We start from the raw sequence: 22,129 nt of genomic DNA, 5'->3' as shown, positions 1-22,129 counted from the left end.
AGTGCAGGTTCTGCGACACAGTAGAGGGTGTGAGCCTTGTGACATCCAGCTCCACGAAGACGGCTACTATAGGATTCGACACAACAGAGTGTGTAAATATCGCTACTTTACGATCTGTAAAAAGTGGAATATCGAATACAGCAGTAAGTCTTGAGAACATATACCAGAAAGAACAGTTGGAAATAAGTTATACACCATTCATTATGACTATGCAGCCCCTACAGTTATGTAGAAAGAAAAACGGAGCTATAAAACCTGACATAGTGATATGAGAAAAGAAGCAGAAAGAGGCAATCTTAGTAGAATTAGTTTCCCCAATAATGCATACTTAAACAGAGCCGAGAGGAAAAAATAAAGAATTAACTAGGTCTTATGTATAACGTGAAAAGTAACTCGAGTATAGGGTAAAAGTTGTGTGTCTACTTTCCTCCCTCCACGTAAAATGTAACACAAGGTCGGCAAGTGGTAATTCGAAAAAATACCACACAAAGGCATATGCAAGCCAAAAATTGCCTGAGCAGGCCCGTCGGATTTACCAGCCGTAATACATCAGGCGATTATCAATTTACTAACACCTTCGTAAAGAGTAAGGATAAAACCTGGAAGAGTTATATCCTCGAACTATACATAATTATAAGCCAGCTTGAGAGGCACAATGTCATGACATGTTAGTATTAAATTTCATGATTTCGAAATGCTTCCGGATAAATTTGATATAAACAGGTAAAATAACAGGTGGTGTCCATTTTTTTTTCTTTAGCAGTACAAAGTTTTGATAAAATCCGTTTGTTATTTGGTGTATACTCTTCCTTAGAAGCCGACCGAGTGACAAGTCAACAAACGGACAGATTTTAAAACGACGCCCCCCTTGCCCTCGTTGTCGAAGGTCATTAGATAAAAATACATATGAAACCGATTAAGTGGCATTTGAGAAAGCTGGGACTTGATAATGTATGTGAGTAAGGGAGAGGTAATGCAGTAGGAATTTTTTTCTAAAGAGAAGACTGTCTAAAAATAGTCTCTCTCTCTCTCTCCCTCTCTCTCTACATATAATATATATATATATATATAACGAATTTATATAATATAAATTTGATATATATATTTCATATATATATATATATATATATATAGATAGATAGATAGATAGATAGATAGAGATAAGGAGAGAGAGAAAGGGTGAAAGATTAATAATTGTGACATTATTAATAAAGTTTTCATATGAGAAACATAACAAACTCAAATTAATATGTACGATCATTTCAGAGAGGATATCCCTTTATACATTCAATATTTACAAATGAAACCACCGAGAAATAAAGTAAAATATTTCTGGATATTGTCTCTTTGTTAGCATAAATAGGGGTGAGACCCGATTTTTAACTAGCTTATTGAACTTAGTGAACTTAGAATTAATTAGAAAAAGAAAAATTGTGTAGCAATAAAAAATAAAAATAAAACAAAATCAAATGAATAGATATAAAGATGAGAAAATTTTAATAGAGTGGATTTTTTTTGTTTATATGATTGATATTAGATATGTGTTCAATTATATTTATTGTAAATGCATATAATGTCTATGTGACACCATTAAACTACTGTATACTGATGTTTAATTGGTTGAATGGTAAAAAGAAGAAAAAATAGTTATGTTTTTGATTTTATACTTGCGTATAATTTTATAAGGTAGAAATTAGCAATTAGTATGCGAAACTGGTTGTATAGATTTTCGATATAATATAAGATTTAAACAAATATAACAAAAAAGTTAATTAAACAAGTAGGAAGTTGTTTCATAATGTTTTTTTTTTTATAAAACGCGTGAGGAGGCTGTCGATACGCAAAGATTCATTAATAACGATATTTTTCAAATCTTAAAGAGGTCGTTGCTATTTGTAATCATTTAAATATACATTATATATATATATATATATGTGTGTGTGTGTGTGTGTGTGTGTGTGTGTGTGTGTGTGTGTGTGTTGCTGCTGTTGGTTGTTTTGTTTTATGGCATATCAACCTTTTTCGGGTTATATAATGCCGAATCTAGTGATTTGGAAGAAAAGTATTTTAGTAGAATATGTTTTTTTCAAGTCAGGTTCTATTTAACCCATAGTTGAGCCCCTAACAGGTACTACCACTCCGGGTCAGAGTGGACCTGGGAGCAATGGTAATTAAAGGGTGGCTCCACACTTCCAAAGCCCACAAGCTGGGGCTTCACCATCGGATATAGTTTAAGGTCATATCCAGGACATTTATATATATATATATATATATATATATATATATATATATATATATATATATATATATATTAAATGAAATAAGAATTACAATAACGTTTACCAAAATAATTCAAGATGGCAAATCTAAGCTATATTATACATATTAAAGAGTTAAAGTAATCTCAACCAAATGTAAAAGCTTGATAAAATTAAATAGGAAATAGAACTTATAATAAGAACAAGTAGTTAATAAAACATGTTAAAAACACTTTGGAAAAGAGTTAAAAACGTATTTAATTTTAAAAAGGGGCACAAAATAAGTGGATAGTACTTAATCCGCGTCGTTTCAAAGAGTTACTTTTCTTCTCATCAGAGGGTTGGGATTACCAAAATGCGGGTTCGGATTGCGAATACTTTTGCAAGCAATATCTGATCCCGCATTTTGCTAATCCCTATCCTCTGATGAGAAGGAAAGTATTTCTTCGAAACTCCGCGGATTAAGGACTATCCACTAATTTTGTGCTTCCTTTTTAAAATTAAATATGTTTTAAATTCTTTTTCTAAGTGTTTTTTAACATGTTCTATTAACTACTTGCTCTTATATATATTAATATATATGTCTGTGTGTGTGTGTGTTTATATAACAAAATGTTATTACGAAGAAATTTATTAGGAAGCAAGCTTTAATGATATTTCCTCTATTTTTGTAAACTGATAAATAACAAAACGAGAGAAAATGTCATAATTGATCAACTGAGGTGGCTATCATAAAATTCGTCATATTTCAATCATTTTTAGATTTTGTCCCCATAACAAAACACGTTTTAACGCAAAACTTCAACAATATAACATCCACTTATATACAGATTCAGAATTATTTTACTGTGTGATTCTTGTAGAAATTCAATATAATGGGATTCAAAAGTAAAATAATTAACTGAAACCAAGACAATTTCAGGGAGAAATGATCAATATATATATATATATATATATATATATATATATATATATATATATATATATATATATATATATAAAACAGTGTAACAGTACTGTATGTGGATGACTATAATACTCCCTATCTTTGTTTGAGCATTTGGGAAGTGATATACAAATTACCATTAGCGTATTAAGCGATGCTCTTTGTGTAAACAAATTGAGTTTAGGTATTTGGACAATGTCAAAACATTTTTAATTCACTGCCCGCATAGCAGCAGCTGTATAGATCAACGATTAGAAGCTCCGACTGTCGTCTGGGCGATCAGGTTTCGATCCTGGCTTGAGGTAGTACCTTACTTAGTCGCACCTATGAGCTGTAAAACAGAGAAATAGTATTGTAAGTGGATGAATATATATATATATATATATATATATATATATATATATATATATATATATATATATATATGAGAGAGAGAGAACTCCTAAAACGAGTAAAATCAATTACGTGAACAGAATAACTTTGCACAAATTTTATTTCAGTTCCAAATATTGCCATCAATATATAATGATATAGCATTATGGCTATACCATGTATATTCAATCTTGAATCTTTTATATGATTTCAATCCTAGAAAATGTCTGTAATTAATAATTTTAGAATCTTGAGAAAAAATGAAATTCGGGGATACTTGCCTAATTGGTGTCCAATGTGAAAAAGCATCCTCTTCTTAATGCATACCAACAATTTGTAGTGTCCTCCCTTGCGACTTATTGATAGATATCGTAAAAGACAAACATATTGGAAACTGAACGTGTTTGAACTGAAAAGGCATATTGGAAGCTATTAAAGGAATTTAAGGGATCAAATATCTTCGCCTTTTTCACAACCAGAAATTACTGTGGTCTCTAAAACAGTACTCATACATTTCTTGATAACGAGTCTTGTTCTATTGCATAACTTTGGTGATGAGAGATTGTGCAGAAGCATGACGGGAGCACCTAGTTTCAATCAAAGACAATGAGGAGGAGCACCTTTTGGTTCGAGGGAATTCAAAAATTCAACTGAATAATTGACTATTCAGAATCTTCTACGACAGAGTCTATGGATTTATAATCATGCGCAGTTCTTGGCAACATTTTCATAAGTATAACATTCAAAGTATTTACTGCAATATTTTTGGTGGTATAATGGTTCTTTTACACAACCAATCAATATTTGAAATTAATGCTGAAAACCCTTTCTCAATTAGTTCTTTACCAGAGTTAACCAAGGTGGATATTTCTAGTAAATTTATTTTACCTTTCAAATTCATATTCAGTCTCCTTTCTCAAAATTTCCAAAGGGTATCAGCAAACTGTTTAGACAGAAAATCTCCAGGTACATTTACCCCCATATTTGTAAAAAGTTTTAATGTTATCCTTTGACCAATTCGCTTTACTAAAGAAGGAGATGTTTTCACATTTTCTTTTCTTAAAATATCAAAGATTTGCTTGAAAGTCATTTTGAACTGCCTTAATCCTGCAATTCGTTTTTCTATATCCTCGCCAAGATGCGATCTTACCATTTCTAGGATTAATTTTTCCACTTATTTTTATATGCTATAATAATAATGGGCTGCAAAATAGAAATTTTCAGTTAAAATTAACAAAAATTCATGGAAAAATATTGAAAAATCAATTTCTTCTTTCTTTCACTCTTAGCCCATTTTGTTTTACTCTCGAGTATATATATATATATATATAGGTGTTGGACAAAATAATGTAAACACTTGATATTTTTGCATCAATTAATACGTGTCTTAAGCCTACAAACTCGAAAAATTATCAAAATATTGGTTTCATGTTTTCAGTACGAAACGAGTCTTTCTGGTATGGTCTTAGGAAAGTCTACGGGACCCCTGAGAGGAGGAAAATGACGACATTTAAATGTTGCTTAATTAACACATACACATAAAGAATATTAAAAACAAATTAGGCACATTTGAACCGTCCAAAAATTTTACATATGAAACAGAAAACCATCAGTCAATATCATTTCTAGACATACTTATAAAAACAGTCCAACAATAATTTATCTATCAAAGTTCATCTCAAAACTACAGATAAAAATGATTGCATACATTTCAACTCACATTATAATAACAAAATAAAAACAGGCATGATAATCGGTTTCTTTCTACGTGTACTCAGAATTTGTAGTTGAGAATGTCTCGATGGAGAACTCAAAGACACCACAAATGCTTTGAAAACGTTACAATACCCCACATATCTTTTATTAAATGCTAAGAAAAAGTCACACGAATACTCTCAAGACACTATTAGCCAATGTCATATATACCCGACAATAATAAACATACATCTTAGTTACCCACCTATTCCATTAATCAATTAATTTGCAACAATAGTACAAACTACATCACAAACTATAAAACAAACATTCAAATCAACCAGAAGTTTTCAAAACGAATCCATAATAACTGCAGGTTTATATACTGTCGGATTCTATAATATAAACTCTGCGTTGGTGAAATTCACCGGAGACTAAAAGAAAATTTGTGAAAATATAAGAGATAAGAAAAATAGCAATTCTTTCAATGGATTATTCTCTCGTTCATTGCAGCATGGTCATTGTTTTCAACTAAAACAAGCGAACTACATTAAATTTATTTTAAGTAAATCTCGGCGAAATTTTCCTAGATCAGAGCTCATTACAAACACATACGCAATTAGAATAAATGAAATTAATTGATTCATGGGTTCTACATATTACCTCATTTAATTAGTAAACTTATATTAAGAGAGCATAACGTAAATAGAGATACAGGTTAACTGACTTACACCACAGAAAATAATACCGACACTTTTTAAAAAAATACATCTATATAATTATAAAACTCAAATGACCTTTTAACAGGTGTTGTAACCCAACATCCGGTTTACAACTTCCGGTTGCGCATGCGTACATAAACAAATAATCAACGCGACAATAAAACGTATGGTTTTACTGTGTATGTTTAAAGCGTCGCAATTGTTTTTTTCGCGTTTAAATTATCCAAATAAACAATTCTTAATACTTTCTGAATTTTCCTTACATCGTTCATTTCCCTATTACGTTTAATTTATTTTAACAATATTTTCTTACAAATAAATCTACTTTAACCCGTTGACAACCATAAGAGCATTTTACAACGATGATTTACCCATCGCCTTAGGTTTTTTAAAACTTATTCTCCATTTTTTAATACACCTTTCTTAAAAAAAATTCATAAGTTTCTTCTACACAATCAACATAATTAAATAACCCCGAAATATGTTTTATTTTAAAATTGCGTTACAAATAATCAACACAACATTAAAACGTAGTGTTTTACTGTGTACGTTTTTAGCGTCCCAATTGTTTGTTGTTGATTTTTTCGCCTTTAAATTAAAAGATATATCAAAATTTTAATTTAACTTTAAATATTATGGCATCTGTTCAGTGCACATTAACCTGTAAGTATAGCAGACCACTTATAATTCAATGGCTGTAGGTTTTTTTTTCAGAAATAAACATTTATAAACAAAACGACTCATAGAAATCTATATTCTTTTTTCATTTTACTATACTTTCATATTTTTAATTAAGCGATGTCTCTTGACAATGTATCGGCTGAAAGACGTCTCGAGTTTTATTATAGGTCTTTTTTTAATAATCGCTTATTTATAAATATATAAATCTACTTATAAATCGTTTTTAATAACGAATTCTCGCTTTCCCCTTAATGAATTATTTGTTTCCCAATTTAGCATGTCTCCGGATATCTTCTTCAAAGCTATTATAAACTCTTATACCACAATATATATATATATATATATATATATATATATATATATATATATATATATATATATTACCTTGAAATTACCTTGAAACTTTGGTATGATATTTTAATCGAATACATGCGTGTTTTTTTAATATAATTTTCTAATTATAACGTTCTACAAATTTTTATTTAGTATTTTCTTTTGTTTTCTATCCATTCAAGTGAGAACCATTTTTCATTTTTCCCTATTCCCTCTGCTTTACTTTTTTTTTGTTTGTTTTTTTACGCAAGTATTTTTTTACGGTTTACTTGCAGTTTCATTAAATACTTTGCAAACAAAATCTGATTCCGCATTTTTCTAATACTTCTCCTCTGATGTTTAAGGACAATCTATTCGTTTGTGTTTACTTTGTGAAAATTAAATATGTTTTTTAAGTCTTGTTTAAGTGTCAATCAACATATATCTTATCTATTGTTTATATATATATATATATATATATATATATATATATATATATATATATATATATATATATATATAAGTGAAAGTGTCTGTGTATGTGTGCCTGTCTGTGTGTACAATTCCCTACGCAATAACTCTGTCAATTTTCAGTCTAGAGACTCGAACTTTGATATACAGGGTAGTGAGATTTGGGAAAATCTTTGTAATTCGTTTTCTGCCAGAAATTTGACTGTTAAGGGGTCAAAGTTCAACGATTTGACCTTTGAGAACTCTACCAAACTCCTCCGCCAATTTTGGGTATAAACACTTGAAATTTTAGATATAGATTACTTAGACATATGTCTAACTTAATAACTTGACTTGAGCCTAAAACAATAAATGTTAAGAGGTAAAAATAGGGGTCAAAGTTTTAAAAAATTTTTACCTCTGCGGTCTCTACCAAATTACTCATACAATTTATGGTCTAAACATTTGAAATTTTACATAAAGGGTATTCGGAGATAGGGCAAGCTTTTTAATTTGTCTGGGTCGAAAATTTGAGCTATCAATATATTAATGTATGATTTATGTTTGCATGTCTGCCTAAAAATTTCGACAGAGGCGACGGATTTCCACATGATCAGTATCGTTTTTAAGCTCGACCCTTCCGAGGAAAAATACCGAAAAATTGGCTAAAAACATTCACCCTCAACTGGACACTTTTTCGCCGATATTTTCGAAAGTCATCCCCTCTATTCGATTGTCTAGCCTTCGTCACTTCTGGTTTGAGGGTGGTCGTAACAGCAAAGACATCACGTTTTTCCCGTTCTTTTCCTCCTTCACGGTACGGGTTCGAGCTTGCCTTCCTCCTACCGCTACTTTTTTGCTCGGCATACACCTCCAAACACACGGGAAACACCGGGCTGAAATGCTAATATATATATAAAAGTGATAATATTCGTTTTTTGCTTTATTTCCCTTCAGTCGAAGTTCTCAGAAATCAAGGGGCCCACAATCTGGGGCTAACCCTTGGAATCTATATGAGATACATAGATATTCGAATGATCCATTCAAGTTCTTTATCTCTCAAACACTGAGTGTGTAAAGAAATTGGTGTGTGTATCTGTGTACATTTAACTACGAAATAACGCTGTCAATTTTCGGGCTACAGACTCGAGATTTGAGGTGTATTGAAATTTGGGAAAACTTTTCAATCGGTTTTCAGCCAGAAATTTGGGTGTCAATGGGTCAAAGATCAACGATTTAACCTTTGAAAACTCTACCAAACTTCTCCGCCAATTTTAGGTCTAAACACTTGAACTTTTAAATATAGATTACTAGGACATGAATCAAACTTTTGAATTCTATTTGAGCCCACAAAACTAAATGTTAAGGGGGTCAAAACTAAGGTTAAAGTTAAAATATATTTGACCGTTGTGGTCTCTACCAAATTACTCAGCAATTTCTTGTCTAAACATATGAAATTTTAGATAAAGTGTATTCAGAGATAGGGCAAAATTTTAATTGGTTTTTAGCCGATAATTTGGCTGCCAAGAAGTCAAAGTTAAAAGAAAATTGACACTGCCGTCTCTAGCGAACTCTTCAGACAATTTTGAATCTAAGCATTTGAAATTTTATATAAAGTATATTGAGAGATGAAACAAGCTTTTTAATTGGTTTTTGGTTGAAAATTTGAGCTGCCAAGTAGTCAAAATTTTTAAAAAATTACCTTTGCGGTGTCTAGCAAACTACTCAGCCAATTTTGGGTCTGAAATGTATACATAATGGGTATTCAGACATTCCGCAAGCATTTGGATCAGTTTTGGGAAGAACATCTGGTTGTCAAATTGTCAAAGTTGAAAAGGTTGATCATTGAAGTTTATACAAAATTCCTCCGCCAATTTTGAGTCTAAACACTTGAAATTTTAGTCGTAGGTAACTTGGACATAATAGAACTTTGCTTTTTGATATGAGATCAAAATAATAAATGCTAAGGGGTTAAAATTGGGTTCAAAGTTTTAGAAAAATTACCTCTGCAGTCTCTACGAAATTACTCAGAGAAAGTTTGGTCTAAAAATAAGAAATCTTACATAAAGTGTATTCACACGTAGGGCAAATTGTGAACAGTACATAGGGCCCGAGCAAAGCCGGGCTGAACTGCTAATATATATATATATATATATATATATATATATATATATATATATATATATATATATATATATATATATATATATATATCATGATTCTTTGAGGGGTACAACGTTTATATAACGCAATCATGAAGTAAAGCCTTGAATTCATGATTAAAAATGTTTAAAATAAAATCAACGTTTAAAATAAAGTTAATTGAGTTAAGAGAAGAAAAGAAAAAATATGGCCGTCAGCTGGCCGGTTTCGCTCTTGCTTTATCAAAACTGTATCGAGGGATTTGTTTTGGAGAAAAAACACGAATGGGAATCGAAAATATGTACAAATAAAAATCACGTTGCGTTACGTTATGTATGTGGAATAATTCGTGGAAAGCGATTGAAATACATCAACGTTACATTACTCGAAGAGAGACTAATCAAGCTCAAAGCTAAGAGGCATTCCTTCTGCTTACAGAGGGAATGCCTTCTCAACCCAACGTGAACAGTCTGCAAGATCTTTAAATGAAATAATGAGTGAGCACGACTCAGGATTAAAAAGAAATTTGTCCTGAAGTTCGCTGCACAAGTCGGGTTTTTATAATGTGGTCAGTAAGTGAAGACCCGTATGTATTTGCAATTACGTCTTTTGTTTGGTATGCCACATTTCTGATTTTGGTAGGTACGTGTTGTTGGACTCTTCCATTCAATCTTAATATTGTTCTACCCACATAGTTTGCACTGCAGATACATTTAAAAATACTAAATTACATTATTATTATGATGATGGGATGGGAGAACATCTTTTCGAGAATATGGCATTAACGTTCTCGTAGAGAACACAACACGTACATTTGAAGCAAAATAACAATTTGGCACCGTTGAACTGATTTGCTTTGCAAATTTCTCGCTTATTATCCCCAGCCAGGATAAACGCAGCTGTACTGGACATTTATTAACCGTTTAGGTTTTAGTTACACATGGCTCTGCTATTTTTCCTCGAATAACTGACCTACTCACATCCAAAAGTTACCCATTTTTCGAGAGGGTATCAGCATACACCCCCAATCACCCAGGCATATATAATTTGTTATAATTCAAAATATTGAATTTGTTTTAATAAATAAATATACGTATTTATCTAAAAAGTTCTCTGCACTAATTATGATCTTAAAACGGATAAAGTTTGAATTTTGTATTTCATATATATATATATATATATATATATATATATATATATATATATATATATATATATATAAGAAAAAGATGGTCACACTTATAGAAACAATTATTTTGAATGAACTGTAAATGAGAAATTTGCAATGTGTCGAGAATAATGATAAAATCATTTTTATTTACTTTTTTTTTGTTGTTGTCTGTCCAATATTTCAATAAAAATCATCATCAGTTTAAGAAATCCGGTCCATAACTTTTTTTTCTTTTGTTTATTTTAGTATTATGGAGGAGGCGATCCATCGGAGTAGAGGATATGTGAAATATACGTTCGGTTCAGGTAGTTTCACGTGTGTTTTGCTCCAGCTTCGAGCGGGAAATTTAAAAAAAGATTATCACAAACTTATAGAAAACACTTATTTTTAATATAATTTAAATGAGAAATTTGAAAGTTTTGTGGAAAATAATCATAAAATGTCTTTATTTACTTAACCTGTTAATGCTATTTTTAGCAAAATTTTGGACTTACAGCAACAGAAATAGTAAAGAAAAATTATTTTATCCTTATTAAAGTTGTCAAATTTCTTATATATATATATATATATATATATATATATATATATATATATATATATAGGGAGGGAGGGAGGGAAGGAGAGAGAGATAGAGAGGGAGAGATAATTAGTCCTTATTCCGCGGAGTTTTACAGAATGCACATTGTTTTATCAGAGAAAAGCAGGAGGTTACAAAACATAGAGCGAAGCTAAAAAAACTACATAGTATGGCAGTGATTATAAAATGCAAAAAATAGTTGTAAAATATTTATAAAAATGAAACTAAATTTGCAAAACAAACCGAAATTGGTTTATATATAATATATAATATACATAAGTTTACGTTTAAAATACACGATTAACATCATTGTGTGACTAATAATACACAACTAAACGGAATAAGGCAGTTTTTTCTGGGTTTTTTTTTAAATGTTTCTTAAAAGAGAAAAGAACATTTTTATCAATTTTATCGCAATTTACACATTTTCTAATCAGACTGACCCTCGTGTCGGTCTCAGTTCCAATGATGTTTGATCTAAACTTCAATCAGTTAATTCCCAAACAGTTAAAATCGGCTTATTCGCCTTGTTTCTTTTTAGCATACATCCTTGCATCGCTATTTTAGTCTTTGTCCGTCATTTGTCGGTCTCTCACAATGATTTTGAACTAACTTTTTTTTAAATACGTCTGTAGAATATCAACCGGTCTGTCATATTGAACTTCGAAGGGATGCAGTTTATGTAAGATATTACCAAGATTTACTATAAATTAAATAAAATTATTGTATTTGATCTATCACGCTAAACTTTGGAGTAGGATTTTATCTGGTCATTAAAGTTAATGATTCAAAAAGCATTTTCTTTGGTTTAGCTAGAATTTTAAATATTTTATTTTTATCAGTCTCGGGAAATGTTTAAATAACATTGTTTTGGTCAGTCTCGCTAATATTTGAAATACCATTTTCTTTGGTCTGTAGCGAACGTTTGAAATGGCGTTTATTTTCTTTGTTCTAGCTGTTTTAGCTACTTGGCCTTTGGTTTAGAGGCCAGGATAAGAGTGTAGTATCTGTTCTACATTAATTAGTTATTCTCCTTAATCAATGAAGGGGAAACCTTTCTATACTGAGGAAATTTTATTATGTTTGCATACTTCAAGACTACTATTTTGGGGGAGTTGTTACCCTCACATTAAAAACGACCTTGTTTCACATTTTGCTTTTGTAGGGAACCGACTAAATACTTACTTGGTCTTCGGGACAAGATCAAAGTGTAGTATCTGTTCCGGCAGATACTGCAAGCAAAGACCATATGTGGGGGCAACCCCACATATAAGACCTTGGTCAATGTAGGGGCAACCCTTCATACCAATTGTCACTATCCAACTCCCCTACTCCCCGGGGAGTTGGCCCCCATTTCCCCTTCACTCCTCACATTAAAAATCAACCTTGTGCCTAATTTGCTCTGTGGGGGAGCAAATAAATACCATCTGTTCCGGCAGATGCTGCACTTAAGATGGTTTGTACCAGTCAATGGAGGGGAAACCCTCTATACTGGGACAATTATTATTTTTGGTAACCAGAGTGACCCCTTTTAGGGGAGCTGGTTTTTACCTCACATTAAAAACGGCCTTGTGCCTAATTTGCTCAGTGGGGGAGCAAATAAATACCATCTGTTCCGGCAGATACTGCAAGCAAAGACCATATGTGGGGGCAACCCCACATATAAGACCTTGGTCAATGTAGGGGCAACCCTTCATACCAATTGTCACTATCCAACTCCCCTACTCCCCGGGGAGTTCGTCCCCATTTCCCCTTCACTCCTCACATTAAAAATCAGCCTTGTGCCTAATTTGCTCTGTGGGGGAGCAAATAAATACCATCTGTTCCGGCAGATGCTGCACTTAAGATGGTTTGTACCAGTCAATGGAGGGGAAACCCTCTATACTGGGACAATTATTATTTTTGGTAACCAGAGTGACCCCTTTTAGGGGAGCTGGTTTTTACCTCACATTAAAAACGGCCTTGTGCCTAATTTGCTATGTGGGGGAGCAAATAAATACCATCTGTTCCGAAACGACACTTTACGTTATCTGTCCTCGGTCAATAGAGAAATCCTTCGTGACTGAAGCGATTTTTGTTTTTGTTTCTATCCAGATTGCTCATTTTTTTATAACTGGATTTACCCCACTTTAAAAACCGACCTTGTGTCTAACTCTGCACTTGTGGGGGAAGCAAGTAATTTTTTATGCTAATGGTTGAATTAGCATTTTATTTATTCTCTCAAGATCATGTTTTAAAATTTTAATTTGTCCGCCACACTGGCACTAGACGCCTCGTAATCAGGCATTCCTATTTCTTTGTGGTTTCCGTAGGAGATCGGGTATTATTTTCATTTAAAAAGCAAATTTATTTCTGTATTTTTCACCCGCTTGTGTGAAGGGAAAGGGCAAGGAATGTGGCTTTAAAATAAAAATTAAAAAAGAAGAAACAGTTTTTGTAACATGCTCTTATCTTTATACTAGTAGTTTTAAAATATAAATCAGGACCCTTGAGAAAATACTAAAAAAAAGGCAAAACAAATTCGTATTTCTCTCTTTATGTTTGCTTTTTTTTCACAATTTGATTAATATGGTTGAAGATTACACTGTTTCACAATTTTATTTCCATACTGAAAACGGACTTTTGCACATTTTTATTCAAGCATGATTTCTATAATTCCAAAAGAAATCCACATCAAAGAATTTACCTTATTTGCATATTACATTAAAATAATTAGCTCCATGCTATGAATAAATTGCTTTAATTGTTCCGTATAAACTATGATTTTAAGTTTATTTATTTTTTAAATATCCAATTAAAACCTAATGCCGATATCTTGTTAAATATAACAAACACTGAAACCAGTATTATTTTGACGAAAGAACTTCAACACTAAATTTACTCCTAATGCATATTACTACATTAAACTAAATGTAGAACACATTTAAGATTTATGCATAGTTGCAATATTATAAATTTATACATAAATTCGGATGAATCAAACTTTATTCAGGTATTGGCATAAAATTCATATTAGTCGGGGTTAATACTGTATCTATGCACACCGAACTGATGTATATCTATCTATCTATCTATCTATCTATCTATCTATCAATCTATCTATGCGCATGTGAATGCGTGTGCGTGTGTGTATATGTATATATATTCCTGAATTGATATCAAAAATGTTATTTATTAGATCTACATATTTATAATATCGCAAAAAAACAAACCCAATAAAATTATATTCTCGTCGTATTAGAGCATATATACTTAACTAATAGGATATATATATATATATATATATATATATATATATATATATATATATATATATATATATACGGGATTGACCGATAACATTGTCGCTCCAGAAAAGATGACATGATTCCATTTCGGTAGGGGAAAGCCGGTTTTATGTGCTTAAACCAAATTACTTGAGATTCATCAATAAATGAAAACAATAGAAACAATAAATTAAAAATAATAAACTATCAATCTAATAAATTCAGAATTCTTATCCGGTTTCAAAATAGTACAAATTTAAATATTCTCACCGTATTTTAGAGCAAAAATACGAAAATAAATTATTCAGCACAGATGGGCGACATGTTAAAACATAAGTGGGTGGTAATTCACCGCTCGGTGTAGTTTTTAATGAAAAGAAAAATATATCAAGATACGTACGAATTTTGTATTCTTTTTCAATCATATCTGATGAGCTGCAAAGATAAAACTTTTAAATGATATAAAATTTAAAATTGTCTGATTTTATAAAAAAATTACATTTTCACCCCAAACAAGGCATATTGCCACTTTGTTGTAGGAGGCTACTATTAGGGACATAAGCATCAGGGGTACTGTGTAGGAAGTTGGCCAGCAAGATGTCGGTTCACGTTGCACTTTAACTTCTGCATGTCAGTACAGTCGGGGAAGTAGGGACTCGACAGGAAATTCCAAAGTCTAGTCGTTCTTGTAAATGTTAGTTGACTTATGTCGAAACAATTGTAATATCCGAAAAAAATACAAATATGAAGTTATTCCCTCTTGTTTTTTTTTTTGTTTTTCCACTATATATATATACGAGACTACCCGACACCCTGACGTAAAGAAAATAGGTTGTTTTTTTACATAACAGAAACATTTCTATGAACGTATATTAAAATGAAAAATCACGGACGGATCACTCAAACATGAAAAAAAAAATCCTCCCTATTCGTGTAAAGTAAGCTATTTTTCCGAATAATCGCTCAAAAATCGAAAATTAAACATGATTTTCCTACGAATCGAATGCCAACGAAAGTCATTTAGTAGCAAAAACGCACATGAACTAACCGAGGAGAAATATAAGAATGAAAACTCCATGTTGGAATCCTTCAACCAAGTTATAGAAACTTAAAATCTAAAAAAAAAATAATTGATAAAACCCGAAGCAAAAAAATACACCTTAATAAATAAAATATACTAAAATTAATATTGAAACAGATTAGTAAATGTGTCAACAAATTCACCGTTCTCACACAACTATTTTGTATCTAGAAATGTAAACAAAAAATAAAAAAGGAAGGAAGGAAGGAAAGATACGGATAGAGAGTAGTAGTAGTAATAGTATCAGTAGTAGTAGTTGCCTTGGCTTTACTACAATTGTTCTTATGTTTGTCAACGGGTTAAAGTTGTTTAGTTGCAAGAAAATAGCGACAGTATAGTTGTAATAAAGGTCAGTTGCAAAACACCCCCACTATTCCCATGTTAAATAATAATTTCGAAATAATAACGTTAATATGTCAGAGCGCAGGTCCAAATCTGCAAAAGACGCGATTTGTGTTTATTTGTTTATATTGTTATGGGTTAATGTTTATGCGCGCATGCGCAACCGGATGTCGTAAACTGGAAAGTGGATTACATCACTCGTTACAATGTTATTTGCGTTTTATAATTTTATATATATATATATATATATATATATATATAGCATGGTGATCGGACGTTGTCCGAGATTGAATAAAGTTCAACTAATGGTTCACACTAACATAGTGTCTACGTTCACAATATATTGTAGTTTACATTGCACTGTAAAGAACCTTCTGTTGATTTTATAAAATTATTTTATATATATTGATTCAAATTAAAGTTTCAAATTCAAAAGCCAATTGCCATGCTTATCTTGTGTGCTAAACAGAAACATGCATTTTTAACGCGCACTTCTCAAATCAAAGAACCTACTTTTGATTTTATATACCTGCCATTACTGGTTGCGCTGTGTTAATGGTTTGAATTTAAGTTTAAAATAAACAAAAGTCATGTATCATTGTGAAATTGTGTATTAAACAGACAAATTCATTTCGAACGCAACCCTGTCATATCTAAGAACATACTGTTGATTTTATATGTTGGTACATTCCGCTTGTTGTGTAATAAAACTTCTCCACTGCACTTGAGATGTTAGGTTGTATAAGATGTTATTTTTTGCTGGAAATCGTCTGTTTCTTCTTTCCTCAGATTATTCTGATTATCGATACTCATCGAAGACATTCCGACAGAATACCTATCTAAGAACACTGCTAGGCACATAACTTACCTTTGTGTGAAATTTCATAAAACATTGACTCAGCCGTTTTCGAGTCCATTAACTTACACACAAAGTCACACAAATACAAAGTTCCTTTTAAATAAATGTACACACACACACACACACACACACACACACACATATATATATATAGTAAGTTATAAAATATATATTTTATAACTTACTAACTAGCTCTACCTACGTATTGAGCACTTTTGAAGTAAATACTTAAAGTTTACGCATAAATCTATACTTTCGTATATTAATTTATGTGAGTAAATTAAGTAGTGATATATATATATATATACATATATATATATATATATATATATATATATATAGAGAGAGAGAGAGAGAGAGAGAGAGAGAGAGGGAATATTAATTTTGTAAAAGATAAAACTATTCTGCATGGTATATATCTAAACTTCTATAAATTTGGTTTTGTGTATTTGTATTCATAAAAAGATTCTGTTTTCTATTTATTTAAAAAGAAATTACAACTTTCTCATGTATAGGTCGTGGAATTGTTTTCACTAGGAAAAATGTCTAATTAGCATATTCTTTTAAACATTCATTTTTTCGATTTTCTTATGGGATGATCATCTTTAATTATGTGAAATTATATTCATCCAGATATTCTACATGATTTTATACTTGCGTAATATTAGTCCAAAAAGTTTTAGTGATCACAAAGCTCTTTCCATATATATTTAAGTATACGTATTAATTTTTGTTTAAAAACTTTGCCTACAAAACTTCTCCTAGAGTTGTTGGTCTACAGACATGAAACTTTAAATATAAGGATAATTTAACCCATGTGAACCTTAAGTTTTAGTCCTGGGAAATCGGTACAAAGTGGGAAAATTAAAAAAAAAAAATCCAGATGACAGTCGAATGCCGGCATCACTAATATGCATGCATAACGTAGTAGGTATTGGTTCATGGTTTAATTTTTTTACCATTGAAACAAAAATGGCCTGATAGCTCAGTCGTTAACGGCCGAGGAATAAATATAAAGTAGGCTAAAGGTTTAGGCTTCGGTTCTCAATGATTGTGCACAAGTCATTTTTTTTTTACTTCTTAAATTATTACTATATATTGGACTCAATATAATACAATAATAATTACGAAATCTGCATTAATCAAAATATCATACTTTAACGTATTTTACGACCGGACAATACCGGGCGCCTTGCTAGTATCTATCTATCTATCTATCTATCTATCTATCTATCTCTCTGTCTCTCTGCCTCTGTCTGTCTGTCTCTCTGTCTGTCTGTCTGTCTGTCTGTCTCTCTCTCTCTCTCTCTCTCTCTCTATATATATATATATATATATATATATATATATATATATATATATATATATATATGCCGTATCATGGATCGCCAATGTAGATACACATGGCGGGTGTTTTTTTCAAATATCTTAAACTTGGCTGTTAGGCCATCCGTTAAGAGTATTATGCAAACTCTGTGAGTAAATTTTGTTCTTTGCTTATATTACTGATTTTGTGGCGAATTCCAGTTTTACGAAGCCAAGCACTCGGTACCACCTTTACTAGAGAATGGGAAAGAAATATAGTCATGCAAACCGGTCTATTCGTCATAGTACGGCTTTTCAATGTTGCTGCACGAGACCAGATTCGAACTATAATCATTTACGATATATTCTGCAAAGTGTACAAGACATTCATGATACTCTGTAGATCGTCGCTCATTTCAGAATGTGTTTGTCTATATTCAAGAAAGAGACGAATACAAAATGTCGACATATTTCTTTAATAAATCATCATTATTTATTAACAAATTAATACGCTTAGTACTTTTTTCCATCTCATTTCCTGTTTAATTTTGTTTAAGCTATTTCTTCCGGACTTATTGCGCCTCTGGTCTGCACATCAATCTGCTCATCCTTCATATACATAGCTAAACTCCTAGCCATTTGTACTTCCGGTTATAGCAATTTGGATGTATTATCGTCACTTCCGTTTTAAATTAGCAAACTCAACGAATTAACTCTTAATTGAATTTACGTATCACAACAAACTGCTTATTAGAATAGCGACTAGCGAATATTGCTAGAATATGCGAACATATTTTATGCAATAGAGTTGAAACTTATAACCCGCTGATCCCTGGGGTTCCGTTGGATGATGGTCGGAGGTCCACACTTAAATATGTAAATTAAATACCATGAGTTTAAAATTAAGATAAGCGAACTAGACAATAATTTTGGCGCCAAGCTGGACAAACACAACATCTAGTGTGCTTAACATGGTGTAAGGAATATTTCGTTAGGCTGATACTTCATATCTTGTAGGTTCGATCGTCAACCGGTACTTCTGTTTTTTGGGGTTTTTTTTGTCGTATTTACATTACTATTTTCTAATTTATTTGTTTCAGACGGGTTCGGGTTCGAACCACCCTTCTATGCCTTGCTTTCCACCTTTAAGAATGGTCTAGTTTATTTTTAATAGCCTGAGGCACACCATACCAGGAATTCCGAAAGGGCTGCCCAGGCACTTTTTCAGGCTAGAATACTCTTCCTCGTTGGCAATGGTGCTTAATATCCAATTATCTAGCCCTTGTGTTACATTATTCCATCGTGGGAGGGAGATAAACAATATCATCGCTGTTGTTATATTAACAATTTCAGTTTATAGCTTTTAACCCTTATAATCTCCAACGGCTTTTTTGTTAAAGATAAGATTTTCGAAGTATTTTATCCGCGGGCGTAAACGGTTTTTAATTCGAGTTGCTTTATTTTCAAACATTTTAAGATAAGGCGTATCAGTTTATTTGTGCGTTCGCGATTTTGTCCATACGGAATTGAATTCACCACCTCTGTGTAGAATTTTGTTTAGTAGATCTCTGCATTCCTTTACATTTCAAGTAACCCTCGCGTTTTTAGGATTTTTGATCAAGGGATTTTACAGCGAAATAACTTTTTCTCACCTTACCCTGACATTAAATTTACGAAAGAATTCCGTTGATCAGCAAACCTGTGTCTTGTGATTTAATGTCCAGAAGAATATTGTTCACATGAAGAACAACATTCCACAGGTTTAATGGGAAATAGTGTATCCAATTTAATGATGATCATCGTAACACATTATTTATACACTGCCTTTCTCATCCATTTCTCCCCTTAATATAGTTGGAAAAAATTATTTATTTTAAATTTTCTAGAATTAGTTTCTTATAAAAATGATTAAATTTCAGTAAAATTGGAAATTCACGGTTTAAGTTTTAAAGAGTTTTTGTCCTTACTTATTCCTTTTAGGAGGTACATTAATATTCGAAACCTAGAGGTTAACGTAATAATTCAAGACCACTTCCATTGTCTTCCCTGGGGAATCTCATACCTACAACATAAATCTTATCAGAATAGAATACATTTGAAAGTTGAAAGCAGATGCTTCCATCATAGTTGCCTTAGTTGACCCTAAACGATTTGTGACCTTTTTCATTGCTTTCTTTTATAAATCTTATCGATTATTAATATTTAAATTTTATAAACATATGCTATATTTTAAGTTTGCATTCATACCTCCATTAAAAACGCCATTTAAGTTTCGAGATCGCTTCCATTGTTTAAATTAGAAAATTATTTATATAGATGCACGTTTAGTTTTTTGTATAGGAAACACATAGATATTAAGATTATTTTACAAATAAACGTAGACAAATCTAAGGGTTAATTTAAATGACTACACGTGTTTAATACCATTGTATAAGGAGTTCCTCAGGACCACCTGACATGAGGATTACTCACCCTACAAGTAAACTTTAATTAAATAATCAATATAACAGTAGTTGCAACCTAAATAATATCTATGATCATCTATTGGAGAAGTAAAATGTTTTAGAATGTATTTATTAATATAAATGTAAAGAATTACTGTTTGTAGTGGTGATCACCAAGTTTCAACTATGGGCAAATTTAAAACGTATTTGCCTTTGAAATGAACAGTGGAAATATATTACACGCGATCTAAAATCTTATTTAATAAATATACTACTTAGCATGAGGGCGCCCAGTTTTGCCCGGGCGTAAAATAAGCTTAAATAAATATTTTAATTTGTCCAGATTTCGTATATATTATAATATTGTCGTGATTTATATATATATATATATATATATATATATATATATACATATATATATATATATATATATATATATATATATATATATATATATATATACAGGGTGTCCGTAAAGTTACTATACAGTCTTTCAAGTTCCGCAGGTTAACTTTCTCACACCATTCAACACCCCCTGTAATAATTAACACATAATCTCAATAAATAAATTACATAAAAAACACTCATTTCATTTCTGTTACAAACTTAAATTTGAATTTCAACAGATATATCTTTTTCCCAATAAGAATATAAACTTGCGTTCATAGTTTTAAAATTACATTAACGACTATATGACGTCACTAAAATTTCCTTCTCTTTAACAGCGCCAGCCCCCCCCTCCTTTTTTTGAATTTCCAACATCATTTTTCCGTTTCTCTGAAATAGAACTGCGTCACACTGTGCACGTGAAACATTTTCAAATATTTTGTACTGGTATATTTTTTGGTTTCTTAATCTCATTCATCCAGAGGAAGTCTCAGAATAAAGACGAAACGTTTATGAACACATAATACGGTTTATTCCTTTTTATTTTCTCTCTCTCTCTCTCTCTCGCTCTCTCTCTCTCTCTATATATATATATATATATATATATATATGTGTGTGTGTGTGTGTGTGTGTGTGTGTGTGTGTGTGTGTGTGGTGCCATCAGTCAGCATCGAAAGCGATACTGTAGCATTCCAAACTAGTAACCTATCACTGCACCAACGTGACGCGCATATGCACTAGTTAGAAATTAAAAAAAAAACTAAGATGAATGTACAAAATATATAACGATTCTTTTCAATTTTGACCCCTTAAAAAGTATTTTCACCAGCTAAAATCTCATACAAGGACGGCCCGTAAAAACTCCAATTATTTGAGGACCTTGCGCCGCTCTGCATCTTTTAGTTATGAAAGAGATAGAGTTTGAAAATATGGAGACAGACAGACAAATATCATTTTATATATTAGATTTTTAACGACTACTGATTAGTTTACTAAGATTGGAATGATTTCTGATATTGTCTGTATAAGAATTTATTTCTTTTAAGATTTTAAAGATGATGTTGTGGAGATTCGTTCCAAAACTTTTAATATGGGGGAGTTTAAAACGAACGTAGACCG

This window comes from Euprymna scolopes, chromosome 7 (assembly GCF_053919585.1).
Source record: "Euprymna scolopes isolate OS-2025 chromosome 7, ASM5391958v1, whole genome shotgun sequence".
Lineage (NCBI taxonomy): Eukaryota > Metazoa > Mollusca > Cephalopoda > Sepiida > Sepiolidae > Euprymna > Euprymna scolopes.
Note: the sequence above shows the minus strand (reverse complement) of the source record.